Genomic DNA, 17,679 nt, shown 5'->3' on the forward strand with positions numbered 1-17,679 from the left:
ATAAATTATAGATAAATACATTGTGAAATAAAACATGCAAGACCTCTCTTACACTCGAGGAAATTCTATATTTATTACTTGATTGTGCTTTGGCAACTGTAATCTTTATGTTGTATCTGGTGAGACTTTCATGAAGAACTCAGCTTTGAGTGTATGTAAGGATTTATTGTAGTCATCTCTAATTATTTTCTCGGGAGTGGGGGACTCATAAATATGGACTTTTCACACTTTCAATTGTTTAGTGAGTCATAGATTCCAGCTGATAAAAATAAAATCCAATTCATATTTTATTAAATTCCATATAGTCTATTAAATCAGCCAAAAGGGACAATATTAGGAATGGAGTTGAAAAATGATGGATATTTTTGCTTTTGTTTTCATTTGAAGAAGAAAATATGAATGTAAGAGCTGATATATTTTTCCTAAATGGTTACTATTTTTCATAAACATGAAAAAAATAAGTTAAATATAAGAATAGGAAACGCCTTTTAATATTTAGTAATTTTCTTTCTGTTATTAGACCAGAGTTAAATGTTCACAAAGTAGGTTCTTGCTAGAGAAATATGTCAAGTGCCTATTTTGTACTTTACAACAAGCAAACAATCAAGAAAGAGAAAGAAAAAAAAAACCCTCTACTGTGGGAATGTAAATAAGAGACAATTCCTGGTTTCAAAGAATGGACAGTAAGAGTAGCAAATGAAAGAATGTGAAAGTTGGCAAGATAGCCCAGCAGACTGAATGCCTGCTTAGAAAAGCACAGGCATTGGGGCTCTTCCCCAACATCACATGCTTCACCTGCCTGATCCCCATGTGCTCTGAGCTAGCCATGGTAACTGGGTGTGGTGGCACTCACCTGTAATGTCAGCTCTGGGGAGGCTGAAAACAGGAGGATCACAATGAGTCTGAGCTGCAGAGAAATATGTTTTAAAAAAGTGTATCCTTGGGAAAAAGAAATAAAATATAATAGGTAATATGTAGAGGAACAAATTCCCTATGATGACTGCGATAATTTTTTATGTAATAGTATATCAGCAAAATTAATTTTTAAGAATAAAAATAAGGGGCTGAGGAGATGGCTCAGTGGAATAAGTGCTTCCCTGGCAAGCACAAGGGCCTGAGTTCAATCCCCAGTTCCACAAAAGAAAAAAAAGAATAAAAATAAATTAAGCCAGAAGACAAGTGTTACAAGAGAGCTACCAACAGTGCTAATAATCAAGGGGTCAGACTCACAACTTTACTCACAGAATCTGGTTTGGCTTTTTAAAGAATTGACTGATGAAGAGCCATTAAAAAAAGATTTTAACAGAAAACAACAGGAAAGGAAGCAATCACAATTTCAAAGGTTTCAATGAACTCCTAAATGACAGTGTTTGCAGAATAAGTAACTTCCCAGTAAGAGTAAATAAATTCTGAGGTAGTTGAGACTCAAAAATGTTTGAGGTGGTGATTACCAGGTGAAAAAAAATCAATAAATAACTTAAATTCCAAGAGTCCAGTCACATACAACATGAATAACTGAAAACCTACCCAACCTTCTTCCAGTTCCCTTTGGCTCTCAGAAATCCTTCTTTAGCCAAGCTTGCTAACAAGTGGGTCATGGAATTCAGATGCCACAGAAGCAATGTAAGCAAGCTCATTATTCACTTGACTGAAACTCTGGGATAGAATGTCTGTGGGAAGCAATGAGAACCTCCTTCCCCAATTTTCATGATTCTCCCCATTGAAAAAGCTTCCTTCCTCCTTGCCTGGAGCCCAAACTTCTGTTGGAGCTTCCAGCAGTGTTAAACAGCAAGGCATGATTCCATTATTCCTGGAACTCTTCCTACATATTGATCCTTCCTGATATTTGTAATCTGGAAAAGATACACTGAATAAAGATGAGGCCATTTGATGTGAATATAAACTTTATTTTGTATTGGTTGATTAAATTAAATTCTAACAAAATTACAAAATTAATTTTAAAATATCATACACAAACACAGATTGTGATGCAGTTGACATGTAGTTCTAATCATGTTGCTCACACACATGTATAAACTATAATTGCCTCATGGCCTTCTAAACCCCTGGATAGTTAGCATTGTCTGATGAGAAAATGTAGATGAGAATTGTGAAAATTTTAAACTGTTTAATCAGTATTAGGCTGGACACATTTTCACTGACTTTAGAGACTTAGCAGTATATTATATTTTCTTTTAATAAGATTCAGATATTCAAGCGTGGTTTTTGTATTACACATTGCTATCCTTGATAAAGTTGCTTAGATCACAGATATCAGCACATTGAGTTAGTCAAAGTGAAAATTCTACACACTAACTGCTATTTTCAAAAGCTCATGGAAATTTTTAGTACAGTCACCTCAGCCATCCTGCATATTTGCATATTTTTCCACCCTGCCTTTTTTTTCCTATCTTTTCTCATTTCTCTCATCTTTGTTGTTTAATCCGTAAGTTTTTTTTTTCTGTTTCACTGTATCTATTATACACCTCAGGTTTTATTTCTTCTTTCAGGTTCTTACACTAGGGTGACTACAATATTTATACATGTGGGTCTGATTTAATTCACTTCGAACATAGTCTCTAATTACATCTACTTACCTATGAAGGCTTTCAGTATTTTAGAGCTGAGTAATACTCCATTGTATAAAAATATCACAACTTTTTCATCCATTCCTCACGAGATGGGCATGTTGGATGCTTCTAAGATATGGCTATGACAAATCGCTCTGCTATAAACAAGGGTACACATATATCACTATGTTATGATGTTTTCAATTCTTTTAGGAAAATACCCAGAAAGGAAATAGCTGGAGTGAATGGGATTTGCAGTCTTAGTTTTTTTGAGGATTCTCCACAATGATTTCCACAATGGCTGTACCAGTCTACCTTCCCACCAGTAGTGAAGTGTTCTTTTTTTTCTTCTCTACAGTCTTTCCAGATTTTGATATTATTTGATCTCTGAATGATAGCCATTCTTTCTGGGGTGAGATGCTACATCACTGTCATTTTAATTTGCATTTCTTGAATAGATAGTGACGTGGAACATTTTTTAAGGTATTTATTTGCTTCTTATTTCTTCCTTTGAGAAGTATGCATTCATCTGAGACCCATTTTTGAATTAGGTCTTTAAATTTTGGGACACTAATGCTTTTTAGTTCTTTATATATTATAGATCAAAGAACTTTGTCTAAGTGATTATTGGTTAAGATATTTTCCAAATTTGTGGGTTGTCTTTTCACTCTTTGGTGATTTCCTTTGATGTGCAGAAACTTCTGAATAAGAGGAGGTCCCAGTTGTTTATTCTTTCAAGTATTTCCCGTGCAGTTTGAATTTTGTTCATGAACTATCTGCCTACACAGACATATTCTACACAACATCTTCAAGATTTCCACATACTTTCTCTTCAAGGACATTTAGTGTTTCTGCTTTAATGTTTAGATATTTAATCCATTTTAACTTTAATTTAGTTCATGGTGTTAGACCTGGGTCTAGTTTCAGTTTTCAGCATATGGAGAGCCAATTATTCTGGCATCATTTGTTAAAGAGCCCATCTTCCTTTCAGTAAATGTATTTGACCCCTTTGTTAAAGATAAGATGGCTGGGCATTCTTTAGTTTTAGAGTAGCCTATTTTAATTATCATTTGCCTTAAAATATTTTGTAGTTTCTATTGTGATTTATTTTGTGATGCGTGAGATCTTAGAATTGTACTGTTTTTGGCTGCGGTGTGTGGTTCAATGGCCTAGCATATGTGAGGCGCCCATCAGTGCATCAGTACAGTAGATAATTAGAGAGAGATAGAGCTAGAGCTGGAGCTAGAGCTGGAGCCAGAGCTAGAAGTAGAGCTAGAGCTGGAGCTGGATCTGGAGCCAGGGAGATTTGCTGCTTATAGACAGTATATACTTGTACTATTCAATTTCTAACAATCAGAGCTTTCTTTATGGTTTTATTCATTAATTTAATAAGATCAAAGAACATTTTTTGTGTAATATCAAGCCATGCAATTCACATTAGTTTCCATGTTGCTTACACGAAGCTTTGTTTTAAATTATTTTACTTACTTATTCTAGTGCAGCTGATTGTCAGATGGAAAGAACGCTTTAACTTGTCATATTTCATACATCTTAATTTTGGCTGATAATTATATTGAAAGCACATATTCTAAGTTGAGCCTTCTTTCCCTGAGCTTTACCTCTGTCTTCAAGTCAAGTTCCTCTCATTGTTGAGACTTTAGAAATAGTGTCTTTCCTTTCCTCTAGCAGCTTTTACTGATTACTTTTCATCAACTTTGATAAGATATGTTTATGTGCAGTTTTTAAACATTTAGAGATGACATTTTTCATGAGAATTGAAAAGTTGTACAGGTTATATTTTAAGATATTTCCTTTGTTCTCAACTTCCTCTGTGTTATAAGTTTGTGTCTAGGTGTCAGCTTAAAGCCTCCTGCAGTCTTAGGGCAGCTTCTAGAGTTTTTGATTGATGAGTGTGGGTGTGGATGCTGCACCTGCCCTGGGACAGGTAATTTGCATTACAATCTAAGGAGGGAAGAGAAGCTAGCTGCTTGAGCTGCTGCTACCCCTCCCTTGCACTCTTGCTCTTTGCCACCACCATGAAAGGTTGCTCCTTGCTATGTGCTGCTCTGCCTTGGAGCCAGCTGAGTATGGACTGAAACCTCCAGTAACTGTGAGCTAAATAAGCCTTTCCTTTCTTCAATTTGGGTGTCTGATATTTGTCCCAGCAATGAAAGAAGAGTAACTAAGACACTCTGTCACACATGAAATGCCGGGTGTAAAGTGTTACATTTTTTTCATTATATTTTACATTTCCAGTTTGATTCTTTCCCTCCTGTTTTTCTTCATATATTGCAACTTAGTCATTTCCACTGACATACTGAGTTCAATAATTCATTTTCCCTTTTATGTCTAGTTTCTTAATAAGTCCAATTAATGACCTTTTACTTTCAAATAATATAGGTATAGCTTCCAGATTTATAGTTATCTTTATAGGTTGTATTTCTGTATTTCAGTCTCTAATACTTTTTGTTCACCTTATATTTAAAATAAATCTACTACATTTAACTTAATTAATCAAAAATTCTCATACCCTACAGCCAATATCAGTCTATTTGTGAGTGTATTTCCAAGCTCTTCATTACTTTATAACATTTAGTCACATTTAACATCTCTTTTCATTGGTAGTATTTTGTAGAATTGCATGCCACCACAAGTAAAGCACTGGGCCGGAGAGGTAGCTGCTTAGACAACCTTAGGCAAGTGCAAGGAACCACAGTTTGGTCCCCACACTCTGACACACTGTGCTAGCCTTGTCCTCAGGGTGGGCTGAGTCAGGAAAAAAAAAAAAAAAAAAGCAAGTGAATCATAGCCCTAAGATTTTGTCTTCTTTTATATAATACTACAAATTTCATTTATTAAGCAGATAAAAAAAGAAAATGGTCTTTTTCATCTAATAAAGTATTGATCTGGCTGCAATTTCATTAGGACTTAGCCCATCCCTCGTATCTGCATCAAGCAGGACAGTGGATTTCATTGACAGCTGTCTCTTCAGTTCTAATAGCACAAGGTACTCTTATGAAGCTGGACTTTAGACCATTATCTCCTATACCACAAAGGATCAAAATACGTAAAACCTCACTTACAAAAGTTTCTCTGCCCTCAACAAGGACTTTGTTTCGTAAGTATGAACATATAGCAGTCCATTGTTCCCAACCTTTCTCTTCATGTCTCCAGCCTACTAGGACAAAGTATTCACCTTGCAGAAAGGCCAGGTAGTACTTATAGTAGCAGGTATTTGTAGGAGGCAAAAACCTTTTTGCTTTCTTGCTTGCTTGCTTTTTTCATGGTAAAGCTCCTATTCATGGATCAAGATTCCTTTGTCTCAACTCAGGATCAACAAAAGCCCAGAGGGCCTGGGGAGATGGCTCAGTAGAATAAACACTTCCCTGGCAAGCACAAGGGCCTGAGTTCAATCCCCAGTTCAGGAAAAAAAAAAGGAAAAGAAAAAAGAAAAGAAAGAAAGAAAAAGAAATGCCCAGAGATAAAAGCATCTGTTTTTTTTTTGTTTTTTTGTTTTGTTTTGTTTTGTTTTGGCAGTACAAGTAAGAATCAGAGTTCTAGTAGACTGATTATATACATGGTTATCAAAATTTTACAGTTTATGAAAATTTCTAGACCCTTGACAAGGATACATGTTGCCCCCAAAGCTAAATTATGTTTTAAGGCATAACTTGAAAAAGGAAGAGATATTGTGAAAGTGAGCCTAATTCAATCCTATGAACTCTTTAAACTAGTACATTGTCCAAGTGCAGAAGTCAGTGATAAGTATTATGCCTGACTTGGAAATAATAAGTTATGGTGTGAACTACCAGAAGATAGAGTTAGCCTCTAGCTTCTGAGAGTCACTCCCAGCCATTGAATAGTGTACTACTGGGCCCCCAAGTTCTTCTACCACAAGAGAATTAATTACTCTAACAACAGATGAGGCATTTTATGCCCCTGATATGAACTACAGCTCCAGTTGACTGCCAGATTTCAATCTTGTAAGACCTCTAAACAAAGAACTTTGCCATGCTAGGCCCAATTTCTGAACTACAGTACAGTCTAATAATGGCTAGTATTTTAAACAACTAATTTCAAGATTGTAATTTCTATCAGCAGTAGGAAAATATAAAGTTTTATTTATGTACTGTTTCTAACTAAAGAAAGTAGCATTTAATCATTAAGCTCCCCAATAGTTTTAAGTTATAAATTATTCAATGTGACTGATTTGTTGACTGCTACTATTTGTTACATGGCAAAAATTGATTATAAAGCATAAGAATTTGAAGGCATTCATTCATACATACATAATCCCACACACATTCTACTACCAAACTAAACTATATAGGAAAATTATGACAGAAAATTTCGTCAGTTTTTCCATGCTAATATGAATGTAGATTGTAAATAGATATATGGTGGAATAATTTATGGATGGAAAAGTTAACAGAAGCAAACAATTGCAGAAATGATTATATTTTTGAATCAGAAGCTGTACTCTTGAAATTAGTGTAATAGATATAAACCCAATGATGAGTTAGTTTTCTAAGCTGAGCGCACCAAGATAAGCCATGTGTCACAGAAACATTTCAAATCAAGAAAAGAAATCTTTTTCCATTCAATAAGTAAATATAAAACTTCTACATACAGTAATAACTTTGGAAAGTTATATTTAGGAAAAATAAAGTTTCGGGAGCATGCTGGAAGTGGTATAAATATTATTGCCATCAAAAAATTGAGTCTCTTGGCTTGATGTGTCACACTGATCCTACACATGATCTTGGCCAAAAGGCTGAGAAGTGATGCTACATCACAGAGATGCAATACAGATACCAACTAGGGGTAAGAGTCCGGCATAATACACTGTTCTATCAAGAAAATTTTTACTGCTTGTGTGAAAATGACATAAAATCTTTTACCAATTGATTTTTTAAAGTTGTACTTCAATGAATAGCTGTCATGACTATGTTAAAATAATTATGCCTATTTATATTATTTACCACATGAATTTATATATATTTTATTTTTATTGTGGTCATGTCTATGTGCCTAAGAATTTATTTATTTTTATTTATTTATTTTTACGTACTTAGTACAGGGTCTACAGTGTCTCGCTACACAGACAGGACTCATTGCAATCCTTCTGTTTTCAGCCTCTCAAGTGTTGGGATTATAGGCCTGGGCCACCACACCTAGTCTCAATCACTGTCTCAGCGTGCCCTAGGGGCAGGGCCAGCATGGTACACCGGGGATTTAGAATTTAAATCAACCAGATACTAGTTCTTATTTAGAGGAATTACTATGTAGAAACAATTGTATGTTTTCCTCATTGAGAAAAGTAGTCCATCCTCTAAACTCATACGATGAGACTTCACTGTGTGCTACACACTTGCTGGGGCTGTGGGTTCCAGAGTTGGCTAAGCACACTCAGTTTTTTTCCACAGGGTGGTTACAGCAGGTGGCTGATAACAGGCAGCGATTTGAAAGAAAAGGCTAAGAGGAATTGACCAAGATGGGAAAGAGGCTCAGGGTCTAATGAGAACCTGTAGTGAATTACTACAACTGATTCAGAGGTCTGAAGAAAGACTTTCCTGTGGAAATAAAATTGAAGCTGAAAATTAAAAGATGAAATAGAATTATCCAAGTAAGTTGAGTGGCAATCATGCCAGGGAGATAGGACAACATGCTCAAACCTTTGTAGTCAAGTATGGAATAAAGATGATGTTCAAACTTAAAAGTTCAGCATTAAGAATACACAGACATGAGACCTTGGAGACTCTGAAATCTTCATGAGGACCCTATTGTTGATCTCCACATCAGAATTACTGAATGTGTGGCCATGGAACAGTGGTGGACCACGAGATATTAACAAATTTTATCCAATTAAATAAATTCAGTAATAGGGAGGGAAACTATTAAAAATTTTCCAATTGGACAATTTGATTGTACATCCAATGAATATCATAACAATTAAAATTTGAATTTTGTGTACAACTTTCATTTTATATCTCATCTTATAGCAAGTACTTTGGTTATTTATAAAATTATCAATCCAAGTGCATGAAATTTTTTAAGTAGTCCTAAAAACAAATACTTTATAAAATATTTCTCAGAAGTAATTCTGTTCCTAAGATAAACCGTAGCTTTGAAAGCATGGGTGAAAATGAGAATTCTTATCTATAAGGTATATATTTGATCTAAGACCATCTGGTAAATGACAGACACTGCCATATCGGGTTGTTGATGACTAACCCTAGGGACACACGTGGGAGACCTGTGCAGTCTGTTCATATTCACGTGGTTCTTTGCAATTCCATCTAAAGTTCTCACAAGCTGCTAACAAGGTGCAAAACTATGAGACTTGAGACAAGTCCTGACTATTTTACATTCTTCAGTGTCAGAGTAATAAAGATCTCAAATGTTTTGTGCAGCCTCACACTGGAAAAGGGGGAGGCAGAAAACATAATAATCAGTACCCAGATGATTAAGAATTGGTGGTCCAAATTTGTCTTCTTTTCTCACTGGAATAAAAATCCTAGTCTTTGATTTACAGACAAACACTGTGTTGTAGACCAGCAACCAAGCATCTAACTGTCACGTATTTAATACAGTGAACCAATTATATTTTATGTCTCAGAGGAAGTGAAATTGGGAAACTTTCATTCTTCATCTTTCTATGCATCCTCATAGAAACCCTGATGCAAATCCTTTACCCATCACTGATTAACAACTACAGAAATTCATTTTGTTTGGGGAATCCCTACAATACCTTACCTTCATCCCGCAGTTAATACTACATCCCTTGGCATCTTGTTAAAGAGAATGAAAGAAAACAAACCAATTTAGTTACACAGAGAAGTGAAAAGTAGTAGGTATGAAGAAACAAGTAGAATAGAACACTCCTGGGACTTTAATCCAATTCACTAATGTTTAGGATGTATAAATACTAGCACACTTAGAGTCAAAGCCCAATAATTATTTCATTTGAAGTACTTGATCTGGAAAGGATGACATAGAAACTAGATAATATTTTATCCACATGGAGGATTTTCTGTAAAGTCTGAGAGATTGGCTCAGACGCTAGATCTGTCTTTTGCTGCAATGCAGCCCTGAGAAACCTAATACTTTTATCCAAGCCTTAGTTTATTGTTCACAAAATAGAAGCGCTGATAGCATAAGAATCATGATGCAAATGAAGTCATGATACCATGAAGTGCGAATCATGTACTTGTTATATCTAACATAGACAAAGCATTTATAATAATACTAGCATGTATACTGAGCCATACTCTATTTCTTCCATTATTTTATCACATGCTTTGAGGATCAACCCATATATGTTTGACATTTTTATGTCTCTGAAATCAGAATATTTTTAGGTTTTTTATTAGTACTATTTTTTTCCAGAACCAGGGATTGAACTGAGGCCCTTGCACTTGCCAGGCAAGCGTTTATTCTACTGAGCTATCTCCCCGGCCCCAGTACATGTTTGCAGTGATGTGGTTTATAATCATTTTGAGAGTTAGGAACATGTGTATAACACAGTTTGGCTCATTATCTTTAAATCCCCTTTTCCTATTTTCATTCTTCTTGATGTTATTAATCTTATCACATATTTATGATGTTTAGTGTTTATGTTCATTGAGTTTATTAGCTTCCTGTACATGGCACATCCTTAATCTTGTCTTTCTTTTCCCCAGCCTCTCTCCTCTTACCCGCTATCCCGCTTCTCCTTTGCAGGAGATCTCTTCCCTTGTCTTCTTCTGTCCACCGTTCATTGTGCTTTGTATTTTCTCTTACTTAAAAAAGAGATCCGAGGCCATATTCAAGCTGGTGGGCCTTACTTACAAAATCAGAATATTTCCCAATATTATGGTATAATTAAATATGTTTTTATTTTTTGGTACTACATAAAATGACATTTACTATAGTATTACTATTATTACACATTAAACCTCCTTGACACCATTCATGTTTTAAGTAGGACAATAAGTTGAATATTATTTAAAATTATTTGCTAGAAACCTTGAAGCTATATGTTCAAAGACTTGCATCCTACCTTTCATGTGCTAACTTTTCCTCTGCATTAGGGCATCAAGGGTACATTTCTTTACCATGAGATAGGGAAAGTTTGACAAGTATTTAATGAATCTTCTTGCTAGATGATCTAAGCTGACTGTAAAACATAGGACAGTTTTCCTGACCTTAAGGAACACCTCGAATAAAACAAATGCTTACATGACATTTGAACTACAATTATTTTATAATTACTGTGGCCACTGAATCAAAATTTGTCAAACCAAAGGGAAAAAATAAATTACATACGTATTAAAGTGACTATGAAAATTTTGAAATACAGTTCTGCATGCCCTCTGTGATCATGGGTTTCCAAAGCTGGAAGGAATTCCAGATGTCAGCCATTTCATAAATATAATGTGGAATTTTTCTGCTGTGGGTCTTTGTGTCTTAACATGAGGGTTCTAGGCCCAAGAGAAGTCACTGATATTCACATTGTTGCCTATTAGGAATGACAGATTCAGAGACAAAATTTCTTCTTCCAAGTCTCGATGCAGAAAAACCATTTACTTTTCTGAGTCATTGAGCAGAACATAAAAGAATTTAATGTCATTTGTGAGTATGTTAGAAGGCATGCTGGGGGAATACAAGGGAAGGTGGTCTCTAATTGGCCATGTATAACTAAAATTAAAGTGAGTCTTGTCACTAACACTAAAGAGTAAAATGAATAGAAATTGAATAATGGAGAAATATTAGAGGTCTGCTATAGAGCCTTTGGAATCTAATTAAAACAGAGAACGATTAGTATCATTAGGTTAACACACATGAAATTACTGATCTTCAGAAGTTAAGAGGGCTGAATACAGATGATTGTATATACTGGAACCTAATATATTGGTACATACAACAATAGAAAAATCGAGAAAAAAATGGATTTATTATAATTTTAGTTGTCTTTTCCTTTAGGTCAAAATGATCTGCCCAATTCAATGTGTAATCTTAAAACGTGCCTTCTGGAATGACTATGGCCATTCTACAAGGAAGTAAACCCCAGATGGTTAGCTACAGCATGGGTTACAAACAGAGATGTGTTCTTATCTGCTCTGATACGCAACGTCAAGAGGCAGAGCTTCAAAAAGAGCAGCAACACGTGGCCTTGAGCAAACAATATTTTAAAAGGGGAGCTGAAACACTAGAAAAATTAAACTAAATTTTAAAATATTGGGCATGCTGTAGAAGGTAGATGTGCTTCGAATGCATGAGTGATCAGGCAACCTTGTACATGGGTGGTTACCACCTTAACCCGCATCTGCTCACCTGTCTGCTTATGATGGTAAGGAAATGAACTCACACATGCCTGTGGGCATTTCTCAATGCAGAGATCATAGACTTCAATTCTTTCTCTTACCAGTGTTTTCTGCATTTTATGTAATAAATATATGGCACTTTTAAGATATGTATATCAAACAAATATTAGATAAGTAAAGCTATGCTAAATCTGAATTTCTGTTCAGCTCTGAATCCCATTATATCCCAATAGCTTGGAACACAGATTTTTTTTAATGTATTTGGTACAGGGTCTCACTACGCAGCTTGGACTCATAGTGACCCTCCTGTTTCAGCCTCCCCAGCACTGGGATTATAGACACGTACCATCATACCCAGTCTTGGTGGCTGCTCGACACACCTGGGGCAAGGCAGCAAGGCAGGAGGTACAGGTGATAGAACCTGGGTCCTTGCGTTTGCCTAGGCAGGCCCTTAGACTGCTGAGTTATCTCCGTGGCCTTAAACACAGAATATTATACCTGCTTAGAATTTTTATGATTTTTATACATGCTCCATGCTAATCTGCAGGAAAAATTATTACTGCTGTATTTTATAAGTAATGTTCCTATTTGTTAAAACACTGAGCTTGAATGTAAGAACTTGGGAAATATTTTAGTTTTTTTAGTATTTCTTCTTAAATGCTATGTTTGATGGTTTATAAAGATCTCAACTGCATTTTATTTTAGTTTTTCTACATGTAAATACAGGCAAGTGCAGAAAGCTAATTAAATATGTTCCATTACAATCTGGAGTGCTCGCACTTTGAATTGCTTGCTGTATCAACACATCTATCACACAAATCTTGAAGTCCATTCAGTCAATCAAAAAATGTAGATATTTATCTCTAGGGCTGGGCCATAGATCTATGTCATATTATATGCATATTCTCTCTCACACATGAAATTATAAATGCCCTCCGGGAAGGGCCAACACTCACTCCCCTTTAGTGCTATTCTACACAGCAACTTAAAATCTGAGATGTGCTCAATACATACTTTAACAGAAACAAAAATAAGTGGTAATTATTTTCTAGGATATGAAAAGTAACCAAAGGAAAAAACTAAACAAAGTAACACTGACAAAAGAAGTAAGAGCAATGTGTGTTAACGTAAAAGAATAAAAATTACTGTTTAAAACTCATCTCCACACACAGATTTTCTGTTTCACTTAAATCTAATTATGGAAAAAATAAATAAATAAAATGAGTTTATTAAAGAAAGCCTATAAAAATAAATTTATTTGATATATATATATAATATATTTCACATATATGATATATATCATATATTTCATATATATATGCAGTGGGAGCTACCTGGAACAACGCGGATTTTTCTAGACAAATGTATATAGTGATATAGTGCACTGGTTAAGAACACCAAACTGCAGCCCACCTAGTTTCACACTTTAATGTCCTGATGTGCAGATGATAAGAGAATTTTGATGAATCACTTAATCTCTGTGACTCAATTTCATTATCTGTAACATAAAAACAATAACATTACCTACATAGTTATATTGTAATAGCCAGTAAATGTGATGAATTGTGTGTTACATACACATAGTTAAAAACTAGAGATTTTTTGCTAACAGACATATGTGTTCTAATTCTATACAGATGCATTAGAATCTAGAATAGATACTGATGATCAGAGAAATGAATTTGAAAAGTCATGACACTTGAGCATCATAAGAGACCTTACCATTGACTTATTGGAAGCCCATCAGTGTACATGTGAGAGCAGAAAAACACAGAAACACCAAGTCCAATAATTGATGAGTTCTAACCTGATTAAATCCCAATTTATGGCTTCCTGTTTAATATTCTTCAAGTAGATGCCAGTTATATGTCTACTTCATCAATGCTATAAGTGCTTATCTTCAAAAACTTCTTTTACATCAAACATCATGCTAAGAGCAAATAGCAACAGGATGAATCAGGTGGCTTTTGCGTTCTAAAGTTCACAATCATGTAGGGAGAATCTGTGGCTGCAAGAGTGTTAGGCATATTATGATAAGACAGGTATTAATAGTAGTGTAACGTGGGAGTCATGGTAGGGTGGAGATGGTGGGCTCGATATTGGCTGGTAAGTAGGGATTCAGGATTTATGTGTCTAAATTATTAAGCAAGAACAGGAAAAGTTTCATCAAAAGATACCTGCAAAATATAGTGAGTGACCAAATGATAACAGTCTTGTGTTCCATGAAGCACAGTTTTGCTTTTTTTTTCTATACTAAACAGAAGAGAATTTACTAGAAATGATGTGATTATTCACAGATTTGAGAAAAAGAAATGTCCTATAAAGAACAAAGAAAGGGAGTTTATGTTAAAAGAGTCTGTACACTGTAGCAAAGAAAACAGAGGCTAAAGAAATGGAAATTAGATACAATCTTGTAACATTGTTTTACTTCAAGGATTTTTTAAAAAGTGTCCTGAAGAAGCAGGAATAGCATAAGACAAAAGCAAACAAATCAAGGTTACTAAAAAGAAGCGAAGCATGATTTCTTATGATGCTTTGCACCAGTAAGAATGCACAACAAACTCAAATGTGAAGAGTGTCACAGGAAAGAGTTTTGATTAACAAATATTCTACTAAAAAGCAAAATCTGAAGGCAAAGCAAAAAATATTTGATATGCAAAATTTTAACACACAAGAAGTGTGTTCAAAAAAATTCCAGAGACAAGATTAAAAAGGTATAATAAAGCAGCTCAATACAAATTTATGAGTAAATTACGTGAATACAAATATCAAGCAGAACTTGTCTTAATGAAATAAAAACAATTTTTTGCATATAGTAACTCAATCACATAAACACATAAAATAGATCCCATATCCTATCAAAAAGTTAGCACAGCCAGGGAGATAACTCAGTAGAATAAGCGCAAGGGCCTGAGCTCAATCCCCGGTTGCACAAAAAAAAAAATAACTGAAAACTAGAAACAATCTAAATGTCCGTCAACAGAATAATAGGTTTTAAAATGATAGCATACCTATACAATGTCATGTTTCTTGAACATTAATAAAGTAAACTATTGGCATAAGGAATCATTTAGATGAAATTTAAAAACATGGTTTTGAGTTGAAATAAGCCAGACTGCATATGGCTGTGATAAGTATGGTCACATTTATATAAAGTTTAAGGACAGGATTCAGTCTTTGTTTAAAAAGCCAGATAAACAGTTCTGATGAACAGGTTGGCTTGGAAAAGACACAAGAAGGAAGTGTCGATTACAGCACCAATGCCCTTTACCTTTTCATTAAAGATATTTTATCTTTTAAAATCTTTTGAAAATGAATTATATTTCTTTACAGACAGTGTGACCCCTCCTGCTATTTATTGTATACCTCTCACAAAGACTCTAAAGGTTAAGTTATGCGCTCATCCTTAGCTATATCTGATGTACATTTGTCAGCTGTTCCATGCGTGCTGCAGTATGTCTCTCTTGAGCAGAACACAACAGTATTAATGAACTTAAAGTTTAATCTTTTATAACAAAAAGTGATAAACCATGGGGGTGGTGTTACATTGGAGAAAAATTTGCTTAATACAACTTTCTCTCAGAATTGTCTCTGCCCCTGTAGCCTGCTGTGTGGTGGCTGTTCATTCATTCATTTTATATCAACACATAAAATCTGTACATTATGTATTTATAGGAAGCTGTGTGATGCTTGTTGCATATATATGTTATGCAAAGTTCATATTAGGGCAAGCATACCTACTTCAAAAAAGTTTTCATTTATTTTTGGAAAAAATATTCAAAATTCTTTCTGCTGGATTTTTGAAATAAATACTGGATTATTGTTATCCATAGTTGCCGTATTTTAGAATAGCAGACCAGACCTCTTACACTTGTCTAATGGTAACTGCATAGTCACTGGTCGCCCTCCTCTTGCTCCCCTCTTCTCCACCTCTAGAAAACATCATTTTACTCTCAGCATCTATGAAACCTGATATTTTTTGATTCAGTACACGAGATGATGTTGTGCTTGCCTTTCGACCCCACTTTGCGTTGTTTCATATAATGACATCCAGTTCCATGCATGGTACTTGTAATGGGCACAGTTTTATCCCTATTGTGACTGAAAAGTACTGAGCATATGTATCGTAACTTGTATTTTCCCTATTTTCACTGGCATATTGGTAATAGGGAAGACTTACTAAGCTATTTTGATATATGTAAATTATGCTCCAATACATTTCTCAATTTAATAAGAACTTAAGTGTGGTCTATGAGTACAAGTACAGATGCACATTTATAAATAAATAGACTATGTATTTTTCATAAGATACATCAATAATACAAGGTGTCCTAGAGAGTTAAAAGGAAAACAAATCGGAAAATATATACATTAAAAATACTTCAAAAATAAGAGCTGGCCAGATAGCTCAGCATACTAAAGTGCCTGCTTAGGCAGAGTGCAGCAGCCAGGATTCAATCCCAGGTGTGCGTGAGGGCCCTGCCCCCAGAGCACGCTCAGGCTGCAATTGAGACTCAGCCTGGTGGTGTGCACTTGTAATCCCAGCTTTTGGGAGGCTCAAAACAGGAGGATCACTATGAGTCCTATCTGTGTAGTGAGATGTTGTAGACCCCTATAGACCCTGTACTACATTTTTTTTAAAAAAACCCTTCAGAAATAAAGGATTCTATTATCGATGTCCAGCACAGGTAAGCTTTCAAGTAGACAAGATGGTCTTCAACAAAGAGAAAACTATGATCTTAAACAATGAGATACGTACCCTTAAAAAATAATAGTCATAGAGCAGGCAAGATAATTCAGGAGAATAAGCTCCTGCTTAGGTAAGCAGTGGGACTTGGAATCCATCCCCAGCACCACGTCCTGCCTCTGGGTATACTGAGCCAGGGACCAAGTTTGGGCATGGTGGCGCTCACCTGCAATCCCAGAGCTGGGGAGGCTGAAAACAGGAGGATCACTACGAGTCCAAGCTGTGTAGAGAGATCCTGCACAAAATACATAACCTTATAATAATAGTCATAGAGTTTTAAGCATATTATTTAACTTTTGACTAATGAAACATAAATGTATGTATTTTATGCTATATAGTCATATATGTGTGTGTAAAACTATAAGCCAATAGAATATAGGTTTAATAGGCTTCATACCGTGTATTTAAAAACAGGATCCAAATGAGTACAGTACAAATACATATGTGTGTGTAGATATAGATATAGATACAGATATAGCTTATGCACATATGTAAAGGTAAGTCATAAAGATGTACAAAAAGTAGAAATAGTAGTAAATCTCTAAGCATTTAACCTAGGATTTAAAATAAAAAACAAAAAGTATAGAGGGATAGCCAGAAATACAAATATAATTTTAAAGTTTTTAGATTTTCCTGAAAGATCAAAGAAACAAAGACAGGTGAAACTGATATATTAAGATTTTTTTTTTGGTAGAACAGTATTTCAAATCCTAAATCCTGTATAAGTACTGCTCCTTCTTTTAAGAGCCAGTAGAACATTTAAAATGATTGCCCATAGATCAAGCTATAAAGAAAACACTAATAAATCCCTAAAAGAAGAAATAAATCCTGTTTCTTTCAAGGTAATTTACTACTATAAAACTAAAAACTAATAACAAAAGTTATATCTTAACTTGATTTATTTTAAGATATACATCTTCAAAGCAATTTTCAAAATCAAGAGCGATCTCTTGCTCCTGTATATTACAGTTAATGCACAACTCAAAATAAGATTTTTTCATAAAAGAAAAAAAATCTAAGAAACAAAAGGTCTTAGTTCAAGAAGGGAAAACATATA

This window comes from Octodon degus, unplaced genomic scaffold (assembly GCF_000260255.1).
Source record: "Octodon degus isolate 3935 unplaced genomic scaffold, OctDeg1.0 scaffold00030, whole genome shotgun sequence".
Classification (NCBI taxonomy): domain Eukaryota; kingdom Metazoa; phylum Chordata; class Mammalia; order Rodentia; family Octodontidae; genus Octodon; species Octodon degus.